The sequence below is a fragment of the Poecilia mexicana genome, unplaced genomic scaffold, assembly GCF_051168715.1.
Source record: "Poecilia mexicana isolate PSO_F unplaced genomic scaffold, ASM5116871v1 scaffold_12, whole genome shotgun sequence".
NCBI classification, from domain to species: domain Eukaryota; kingdom Metazoa; phylum Chordata; class Actinopteri; order Cyprinodontiformes; family Poeciliidae; genus Poecilia; species Poecilia mexicana.
Genome location: NW_028263381.1, coordinates 26,269,189 through 26,281,231, shown reverse-complemented (window position 1 = coordinate 26,281,231; position 12,043 = coordinate 26,269,189). Strand labels below are relative to the sequence as shown.

At 42.8% G+C, this 12,043-nt stretch overlaps 1 protein-coding gene across 5 annotated transcripts in view; it reads left to right on the top strand.

Moving 5' to 3' along the window:
• Nucleotides 1-12,043, top strand: part of tcf4 (transcription factor 4) — a 181,018-nt gene that overhangs the window by 114,451 nt on the left and 54,524 nt on the right. The window lies entirely within an intron of this gene.

Sequence of the window (12,043 nt, the reverse complement as noted above, 5' to 3'; positions counted from 1 at the left end):
CCAACCAACCAACCAACCATTAATCCATCCAACCAACCAACCAACCAACCAACCAACCAACCATTAATCCATCCAACCAACCAACCAACCAACCAACCATTAATCCATCCAACCAACCAACCAACCAACCAACCAACCATTAATCCATCCAACCAACCAACCAACCATTAATCCATCCAACCAACCAACCAACCAACCAACCATTAATCCATCCATCCATCCAACCAACCAACCAACCATTAATCCATCCAACCAACCAACCAACCAACCAACCATTAATCCATCCCAACCTTAATCATCCATCCAACCAACCAACCAACCAACCACAACCATACCCATCCAACCAACCAACCAACCAACTAACCAACCAACCCAACCCAACCAACCAACCAACCACCAACCAACCAACCTAATAACCAACCAATTAATCAACCAATTAATCCAACCATTAATCAACCCACACCACCAACCAACCAACTTAATCCATCAATCAACCAACCAACCATTAATCCATCCAACCAACCAACCAACCAACCAACCAACCAACCAACCAACCAACCATTAATCCAACCAACCAACCAACCATTAATCCATCCAACCAACCAACCAACCAACCAACCAACCAACCAACCAACCATTAATCCAACCAACCAACCAACCAACCAACCATTAATCCAACCAACCAACCAACCATTAATCCATCCAACCAACCAACCAACCAACCAACCAACCAACCAACCAACCAACCAACCAACCATTAATCCAACCAACCAACCAACCAACCAACCATTAATCCAACCAACCAACCAACCATTAATCCATCCAACCAACCAACCAACCAACCAACCAACCATTAATCCAACCAACCAACCAACCATTAATCCATCCAACCAACCATTAATCCATCCAACCAACCAACCAACCAACCAACCATTAATCCAACCAACCAACCAACCAACCAACCATTAATCCATCCAACCAACCAACCAACCATTAATCCATCCAACCAACCAACCAACCAACCAACCATTAATCCATCCAACCAACCAACCAACCATTAATCCAACCAACCAACCAACCAACCAACCATTAATCCAACCAACCAACCAACCATTAATCCATCCAACCAACCAACCAACCAACCAACCATTAATCCAACCAACCAACCAACCAACCATTAATCCATCCAACCAACCAACCAACCATTAATCCATCCAACCAACCAACCAACCAACCATTAATCCAACCAACCAACCAACCAACCAACCATTAATCCAACCAACCAACCAACCAACCATTAATCCAACCAACCAACCAACCATTAATCCATCCAACCAACCAACCAACCATTAATCCATCCAACCAACCAACCAACCAACCATTAATCCAACCAACCAACCAACCAACCATTAATCCATCCAACCAACCAACCAACCAACCAACCAACCATTAATCCATCCAACCAACCAACCAACCATTAATCCATCCAACCAACCAACCAACCATTAATCCATCCAACCAACCAACCATTAATCCATCCAACCAACCATTAATCCAACCAACCAACCAACCAACCAACCAACCAACCAACCAACCAACCATTAATCCATCCAACCAACCAACCAACCAACCATTAATCCATCCAACCAACCATTAATCCAACCAACCAACCAACCAATCAACCAACCAACCAACCATACAATTAAGTATATTCTATTCTATTTTATGCTATTCTGTCCCACCAACCAACCAACCATTAATCCAACCAACCAACCAACCAACCATTAATCCAACCAACCAACCAACCAACCAACCAACCAACCAACCAACCATTAATCCATCCATCCATCCAACCAACAACCATTAATCCAATCAACCAACCAACCAACCAACCATTAATCCATCCATCCAACCAACCAACCATTAATCCATCCATCCAACCAACCAACCAACCAACCAACCAACCATTAATCCAATCAACCAACCAACCATTAATCCAATCAACCAACCAACCAACCATTAATCCAACCAATCAACCATACAATTAAGTATATTCTATTCTATTTTATGCTATTCTGTCCCACCAACCAACCATCATTTAAAACCAGACGTCCCACATGACGGTAAAGATTTTAGTCATGATGTTGAGCCACAGACCCTACCAAAGACGTCTCCATCGTCCAACGAGGTTTCTGGTTTCTGACTGTTGTTTTGTCCTTAAGATTGTCTGAAGGGGAACATCGGGTCAAGAATTGCATCATGTTCTTTTATCTGGTGACTGATCCGATAATCCGAACAGGTTTTATAAAACTGTTTGAACGGATGATCTTGGGATATGAAAATATTTAGAAATGGGTCCAAGACTTTCCCAGTTTGTGTAAATCTACATTTCTCCTTGGATCCTCACTGGGTTCCTGGGACTTCCTCATTGTTGGTCAGTCCAGTGAGTTCTGGTTTTAAGACCTTCTGCACCGTTTTTCCAGACAAATATGAGCTTCGATAGTCCAGAGAAATGTTCAGAGGAAGAAGACAATCGGTTGTCGAGTTTCTCACCACGGATTGAGTTTCTGTTGCCAAGCTCTGCCTCTTTAGTCCGTCTGATGACGCTTTGTGAAGCTCTTGACGTGACAGAAGTCGAGGGGAATAAAGAACGTCGTAAGTCAGACGACACGAAAGACTAACAGAGACGTCGGGCGCGGGGGGAGAATGACTCGGAGGAACACAAAGGAGCCGACAGCGGGAGAAGAGAAGATTGACAACTGGGCGTAGTGATTTGAAGGAAAATCCTGTCGGCGTGAAATCAGGATGAAATGTGAGATTATAATTCAACCAGGGATTAACTGTCATCTCCGAAGCAAAGACGGAGGGGGGGAGAGTGACAGAGGAGATAAAGACGGAGAGGGAGGAAGGAAAACTGGAGGGGAAACGGAGTTTAAAGGCAGAAAATGAATGGAAAGTTCAAGATGAAGGCGAAGTAGGACGAAGTGCAACAAAGGGATCAGGTGGGAGATTAAGTTATGAGGAAGACGAAGGAGGACGAAGGCTTCCTGGGAGAAGAGCAGGATGAAGGCGTGGAGTGTGACTGGTGTCCCATAATTTAATGGTGCCAACATCAGCACTCGGCTCCAGGTGTTGATGCCGCTGCGCGCTCACTGGACCGACAGTGATGAACAGACACCAACATGCTGAACTGCTGGAAACATCGTGAACTCCGCTGTCCGGCCATTACTCATCCCGGCAGAACCTCGCCTGCGCTTTACAGAGATGAAACAAGTAATATCACTGAAGGAAACCCAGAAATCCTGAAAACTCAGCAGGAAAAACTCATTTACTGGAGCAGAAACCTGCCAGGATCAGAGAAAAGGAATTTAAACAAAATGGACCAAAAATTGGTTTAATTTAGACAGAACAAGACAACTTGCTTAAAAATATGGAATTATATTCACATATATTTATATATATACCCCCATAAAAGACATTACAATATACATTTTATTCATCCAATTTTATACTTTGTGTTTCGAATTTACATGGTTTTATTTAATTTCATCATTCAAAATGTATTTAATTATTCAACGGGATATTCATTTGTTTCATATGTTGACATTTACTTATTTTAATTATTCTTTTAGCTTTTTTCCTATTTTTGACCTCCATACAGCGGTTCTGTAATCCTCTTTCGACCTCGCTCTTGGTGTCTGGCGACCCTCTGATGGATCCTGACCCCCATGTTGAGAACCACTGATAAAAAAAATCAACAAATGAGACGGAAATGATTCATTTGATTCAATGAATCAATTCAAAAAGTTTTGACACACCACAAAAACAAACAAATCATTAAAAAAGAGAAAATATTAAAATTAATTTTTTTTCAAAGAACATAAAACTGAGAAACATGAAAATGCACTGTAAAAAGAGTGCAGCAGGAAAACTTATTTCATTTAATGCTTTCCTCAATTTGGACCTCTGTACACCTTCTGAAAATCCTCTTTTGACCCCCTACTTCCTGTCTTGCGACCCCCAGGGGGATCCTGACCCCTACTTTGGGAACCCCTGATCTACATGGTCAAAAAACAAAAACAAGAAACAAAAATGATTTATTTCATCCAGTGAATCTATTCAAAAACATTAATAATGACTGAGAAAAAAAATGGAAAAACTGACAGAGAAAAACTTTCAGTTATTACATAAAGATAAAAAAAATCACAGCTAATTCTACTAATTTAACAAAAAAGAAGAAAGGAAGCAGCGACTGAGAAACGGATTCGGAAAGTGCTGAGTCACTGGTTGCTATGGCAACCTTTTCTAGTCAGCCAGGGATTGGCCAGAATCGCTCTTCATCAGAGACCAGAAATTCATCCACAAACAAAGCGACTCTGTGTGGAAACTGAGGAGCATCAGAGCCGTTTGGTGTCAGAGAATTGTAGTAAGGATTTCCTGTAGCAGTCTGTATCACAGCGGCTCTGAAAACACAAAACAAAAAGTGCAAAACTTGGAGTGCTGGGAGAGGCTAACTAAACTGTTAGCTGTGCTAACCCTAAAGTGCTAATCATAAACATCTCCAATGTTGTACCTAGTATAGTTAATTTGCTATACTAGCATGCTGTTTAGCAGAAGCTAATGCTAGAGCACTAAGTTCAACCATGCTGACACTCACCATGAAGAGGAATTAATTCATCTACACTCATTTAAATGTTTTCTTCTGTGTTGCTCGTACAGCTCATTCATTCATTTGTTGTATATTCACCAATTTCCAGAGGAAACGAAACTGCTGTTTAAAAAAAACTTCAAAATAAGAGCAGCGCTTAAATACTTGAAGAATTCTTAGTCGATAATCAGAATGTCAACATAGATGTTGAACTTTATTCATCTTAAAGTTTAAGAAACAGCCAAGAAAATTAGCGCTTTAGAATTTACGCTTAGCGAAATATTAGCTCCACTATTAGCACATTAGCGGAAGTGTTTCCCCACTTTGAAACAACTTCAAAATAATATTTTTAAATTTTTCAAACTTTATTCAACTGAATGTTTACAGAAGAACCAAGTAAATTAAGCTTTAGAATTTATTGTGAAAAATTAATCTAGGGGAAGCTAAGCAATTTCAAAGTTAGCAAAAGCGCTAAGCTAAAAATTAGCTTCACCATTAGCGCAGTAGAGGAAGTGTTCCTATCACTGCAAAACTGACTTTAAATAGTTTTAAGTTATTGGTTGAAATAACTCAAACACAGAAGGATGAACAACAAGGTAAAGTTTGGCGCTCAGTGTTCATCATCTTGTCCTCCTCTTCTTCTCCTCCATCATTCGGGTTGAATCCCTCTCTCCCTCGTCGCCGGGTCGCCCCCCCGGTGCCGGTTCCCCTGCAGCCGGGTCGGCCACAATGCTGGGAGCCAGCCAGCGCTGCAGACAGATGGTCCACTTATTAGATGTGCATCAGCCCTGCCTCCCTTCCTGCAGCTCGCGTTTTAATCAAATTAGAGCCGAAAGAGGATGAGGCAGCGAGGGCGAGCGACACAGGCTGGATGAGGGAGAGAGAGAGAGGTCTGAACGATAAAAGACTGAACCACTGACTGGAGGACTGACTGCCTCCACCCGCCTCCATCCACCTGATCTCCACCTGCCTCTACCCACCCGCCTCCATCCACCTGATCTCCACCTGCCTCTACCCACCTGCCTCCATCCACCTGATCTCCACCTGCCTCCATCCACCTGATCTCCACCTGCCTCCACCCACCTGCCTCCATCCACCTGATCTCCACCTGCCTCCATCCACCTGCCTCCATCCACCTGATCTCTACCTGCCTCCACCCACCTGCCTCCATCCACCTGCCTCCATCCACCTGCCTTCACCCACCGCACACACTGCCCCAGACCCATCCCTGTGTGGATCAGGTGTGGATCTCCACCTGATCCACACCTGACCTACACCTGATCTCCACCTGATCTACATTGTTACCTCAGGTCAGACTCTTTTAGTGGCGGCCAAATCAAACAGAGGATCCACATGTGGTATTTGGTCAAGATGGCTCCTCCTTTTAGCATCTGAAGACACTTCCTGGTGGGCAGAGCCAAAGATCTGTGGAGGGAGGAAGTGTACAAGATGATGGATGGATGGATGGATGGATGGATGGATGGATAATAAATTGCTTTTCTCGCTCTCAGACCAAAGCTGTTAAGAACTTTGTGACGTGTTTCGCTGCCGTTCAGCTTTGCTGCAGGAAACTCCTGATGAAGCATTGCATTCTGGGAGATGTAGGCTCATGTTCTTTAGGAACCTGCTGGTTTGTTATTTTTAATCTGAAGCTGCCGTCAGAATCAGAACGCCAACATCGTGTGGAAATATAGAAAAAAGCTTTCTATGTTTTTCCATAAAGACGTGAAGCAAAAGTCCAGATCTGTCATAAAGTTCAGGAACATTTTAAGGATAATTTTCCTCCATGTCTTCCATAAAGCGTCGGATCCAGATCGTTCCGTGTGAATCCTGGTGTCAGTCAGACTAATCCTGGTATTTTATCGTTTACCTTTCATTCCGGGACGCCAGCTGACACGTCTGGGTGAAACGTGATTCTAGAGCAGCTCCTCTCGGCGCCTGTTTGAACGAGTTAGGAGAGGATGAAAGGCCAAGCTGAACAATCCCAGCTACTCGGCTTCATTACCAGAGAAACACACGAGCAACAGTCAGGCGCTAATGGCGCCCCCTGTAGGCCAGAACCTCCAGCTCCTGTAAGATGGTTTACCTGCATCTGGATGTGATTTTTAAATGGACATCGAAATATTGGAGACAGACGGGAAATAGAGACGGGTTCTCTTTACTGGACCAAACGGTACCCAGAACTCTGGGGAAGTCCAAGGAAATCTAGATTGTTCTAAAGAAAATGGATTTCATAAAAACTGTTAGAAATACTAATAAAAACGGATGGATGGATATGACAAAGGAAGAAACGAGCATAATATTTGTCTCAAGGCCTCCCATTCTTTATGTTTCCATAAAAATTAGTAATTAAAGGAATTTTATAAATATTAATTCATAGTTTTAAGGGAACTCCTCAACAAAAATAAATACAAATCAAAGTGATGAATGTTGAACGTCTTATGAAGTTATACTCTGGTGTAAAGAAAAAAAATTTCCATAATCAAATTATTTGAAACAATTGGATCAATTTTGATTATTTACAAAATAAGACAAAAAGAACCACATTTACTGAGCTGGTTATGTCAGATTAAATCCAAGATTTTTTTCTCATTAAATGAATTTTTATTTTATTTTTATGTCTTTCTTTTGGTAACTTTTTGTCTAGATTATGCCAATATCATGACTTTATTCTCATAATTTTCAGAAAAAAATCTCTAGTTCGTTGTAGAAAAAATAGATAAATTAAAATATTCAGTTCAAGGTGAAAACACCGTCTGGGGCCCCTGCGTCTGTCCCGCCCTGGGCCCCCGGGACGCTAACTCCGCCCCTGCGCTTCAGAGTTCAGCTGAAAAAAGAAAAGTGAACGCGCGCTTCAAAGGCACGCGGCAAAACTGCAGCTCGGCGCGAGACACGGACGATGATGAAGGAAAGATGGCTTCCAGATTTAATGTGGAAACTTGAAAGAGTGTCCGCGAGCGTCTGAGCGTGCGCGGACTTTTTTCCACGTGTGTGAGAGGAGCGGGGAGGAAGAGGAGGGACTGCTTCACTCTCTCTCTCTCTCTCTCTCTCTAACTACTTTGCATATTCCGCGTGCCTCGGCGCGGCCATATGGGAAAATGCAACTGAAGGAATTGACCGCGCGCAGGCAGGAGGAGCACGCGAGCGGAGCGGCGACACTTTGAGATCACAACAAACCAGAAAAGTTCCCAATTACGGAGACGAAGAAGAAACGAGACGCGACACGGGTTGGAGAGGACGAACCGAACCGAGCCGGGGAGGGGGGATTGACTGACTGCAGGGACCCGACAGAACCGGAACAAATTATAATAATATTGATTAAAAAAATCTAAAAAACCGAAATAAAAGCGCTTCCCGCTGGAGGACCGGAGCCATGTACTGTGCCTACACCATCCCGGGGATGACAGGCAGCTCCCTCATGTACTACTACAACGGCAAAGCGGTAAGGAAAGCTTCCTCATCCCTGTCATCCCGCCTGGTTTTCCCGTCCTGGAAGGGTTGGAGGAGGAGGGAGGGAAGGAGGGAGGGTAGGAGAGGTAGAGGAGGTGTGAAGGTGAGGAGGAGGAGGAGGAGGAGGAGTGCGCTTTAATTCCTCCTGCATGGGAAAAAACGCAGCGGGGAATAACGAGAAAAACCTGCTGGGAGAATCTCTAAACACTCCTTCATAGTTTCACTTTTTAAAATGATTATTTTTAAATTCATCTGCGGTAAAACACAGGAAAACGGAAAACATTAGTGATGTTTTAGTCCGAGGTTCGTTTTTCCGTTTCCAATTTTCTTAAACGGACGGAAACGAAACAAAATGAATCAAAGGCGATTGATTCAAATTTTAACTTCTTTTCCTCTGTTTTAATGTAAATGAATTGATTACACTCAGTGGGTTTTACTTTTAAAAATATAATACAAAACAAACTGAAATAAATGAGGAAAATTAACACATTTAATATAAAATAAGAATGAATAAAGAGGAGAAACATTTAATTCAGTTTATGCTTTTATTTAAACATAAATGTGTGTGTGTGTGTGTGTGTGTGTGTGTGTGTTCATGCCATCCAAATAGGCCCAAATCTTGTCCAGATTAATTAAATCCACACCATTTAATCTGATTATTTGGTTAGATTTTTTTTTAGCATGTTTTATTTAATTTAGTTATTTTTATTTGTGGGAGTGAAAATGTTTCCCGCGGCTCCTGAAGCAGACGTGAGAAAATGGTCCTGATGAGCCGTCTGACCTCCTGTGACCCCGTCTGTGACCCCCACCTGTAAAACACCAGGAAGTCGTTTAGAGTGGGGGGGGACGGTGCCTTCAAGTCACAGGTGCACTGGGATTTCCTACACATCTACCTGTCAGCGAAGTATCCGTCCACTTCAGGGTGAAAATAACCAAAACGAGGCCAAAGACTTTAAAACTATTTTTTAATTTGTTCTCAAAATTCAAATATATTTTAAAAAAACAAAAGTTGGATTTTTTAGTGTTTTTCATGCTTTCTGTTGCTTTTTAAACCAAATAATTTTATTTTAATCTGTTTTTAATCCTGACACGTCGAGTCTGATGTGAACTCTCCTCGAAGCGATCCGGACTTCGTTTCTTCTCGTGTTTCTCGCTCCGTCTTTGTGCTTCGGAGCCGGAGCGGCCGGCTGCGGCGGGGCCCCTGCAGACGGGGCCCCTGCCCGCGTGGCTCCGGCGCTTTGTTTGGCGGCTGGATGGCACATTGTGCCCGTCGGTGTTGATCCGGTGCCAAGCTGCTTTCAGGTTTCGCCCCTCCGCCTGTTCACGCCCGCTGTCTGCTGGCAGACGGACAAACTCAGCCGCTGCTCCTGAAACGTTCCTGATTTTTCAGGGTCTTGGATGAAAAGCAGGTTGTGGTTGGAATGAAGGGAAAGCGGCGCGAGGAGGAAAACTGGGGCAGGTTTTAAAAAAGAGAGAAGCTGGGGGAGAAGCAGCGAGGCTCGGCGTGGAGCGGAGGAAGAGGAGGAGGAGGAAGAGGAGGGCCGAGGCCTCGGCTGTCGGCTCTCTAACTTAAGCTCCCGCGGCTTAATGAGGCAGCAGAACCCGGGCAAAAACAAAAGGCCTGGTGCTGAGGCGGCCGGCGGCGGCTTTGTGATGCTAACGCGGCGTTTGAATATTCAGACCGTTTTAATTAGGAGAGTCCTGGAGCCGACCCGACCCGACCGGCTTCTCCGCTCAGGCCCAGAGAGAAAGCTGCTTCTAGTCCCTCGTTTTAAATAACATCATTTCATAAACCTGCTTTTAAAAAGAAAATGTTTTATTCCTATTTCTGAAAAAAAAAAATTCTGCTTTAGGAAACTTCACCCAAAAGATTTTTATTTTCTCTTCAGTCACATTTTTTCCTGCTTTTCCTCATCATTAAATGAGTGAACAGATAATCAGTTATGAACGGATCCTTCATGCTTAGAGTGTCGGTTCTGGATCCTCTGCTTCATGGCGGCGAGGTCCAGTAGGAGCGGACATCCTGTGGGCCGGGAGGCCGGAGCACAGCATGTTATGCAATTAAAACTTTATAAATAGACGCATTGTGTGTGTGTGTGTGTGTGTGTGAGAGCACCTCCATCTGCTGGAGTCTCAGAAATATTTTATTCTCAGTTTAAATTTTATTCCTAATCTGTTTTTCTTCCTAATTTTTTATTTAATCTCTGAACACGTCGGCCTCGGCTCAGGCTTTTATTTTGAAGGTATCTTGGTTACAGTGAGAATCATGGTTCGTTTGCAGAAACGGTCAGAAAGAGAGTCTGTGGATGTCCGGGTCAGTCGGGTTTCCTCTGGTTGCTTTAAGCCGTGTGTGTGTGTGTGTGTGTGCGTGTGTGTGTGTGTGTGTGTGTGTGTGTCATCCTCCGTCTGGTCCAGTTAAAGCCTTACACATCATTCAGGCTTAAACTTAATCCCACCGCATCAGATTATCTGACACTGATGCCGCCGATGTGCACAGATACACCAAACACACACACACACACACACACACACACACACACACACACACACACACACACACACACACAACCATATATATACACGTGTGTGTGTGTGTGTGTGTGTGGTGAAGTTTGAACCAATCAGGTTTATTTCTTTCCAGAACAAGTTCAGCGTTACATCATCAACACTAAGGAAACTTCAGTCAGCTCTACAGATTAGGGCGATGGTTCGGAGGCCCTCCAGCCTCAAACCAATAAGATGTTTTGGTTTCTGTGATTTTTATTGTTTTTTACGATGAATATTAAGAAGAGTGGAAATAATTTGAGATTGCATTAAAACAATTTGCATTAGAAACATGAAGCTGTTTTTCTGCTCCTCCTTCACTTCCTGACAGAAACAAATGATTTTAAAAATCTGATCCTGCAGATTAATAACCAGAGTTTTGATTCTGGTTATTTATTGTTTGTGTTTAATGTTTTCAGAGGCAGTGAAATATTTCTGTTTCCATTTCCTGACGTTAGATTTAGAGGCAGAAACAAACATTTTATCGCATTTTAAAAATAAAATAGAAAAATATTAATGTTTTCTCATCAGTCCATTATGAATCTAAGGAAAATCAGGAGTGACCATGTTTAAAATATACATTTAATTCACTTTAAATGCCTGGATGATGATAAAATATCATAGATTAATAATTTAAATTGTTATTTTTATGCAGGCTTCTCTTAGTCTTTTGTCATTTCCTAACATAAAAATGTAATTAAGTTTTAAAAGCTGGTTTTGAAGCCATCAGGCCTCGTTTTCCTGTAATATTTAATGTTTAAAGTGAGTCGGGGCTGAAGGAGGCCGAGCGCTGGCCCGGGTCCAAACCGACACCTGCCGGGTCGACGTGTGGAAACCTGCTGCCAGGAAGTGATGCGGACTTTAGTCATTCGTTTCCTGGATCGTCCCGCTCTGCGTTTTCAAAAATCTTTGTTTTTCCTTTTTTTTCTCGTTTTTTTCTCGGATCAAAAACGCGACGAAGGAAAAACCCCGGATGGCGGGACAGAATTTCCATTTCATCTTTAGTTTCTCGGGTTTTCGTGACCCGGAAGCTGTAGTGCATGTAACCATGGCAACGCTGGACCCACACACACACACACACACACACACACACACACTCGTCTGGCAGGAATGTTGCTCCGCTGGGCTTCATAAGGATCATTTCATCTGTTAAAATATTTCTGTGAATAATAATAATAATATTTTCCTTTAATCAAAAATCACTTCATGATTTTAGTTTTGGTCGTCAGCTGAAAATGAAAAATGATGATGTGTGGATTTACACCCATCCAGTCTGATTTTAAAGGAATAATTTGGAAGTTATTTGTTTCCAGCAGGAAGCACTGGGAATACTGGGACAGGTTCTGGTTTTCTACAGCAGATAGTTTGAATTTCTGTTGGTTTTCCCAGTTAATCTGAAAT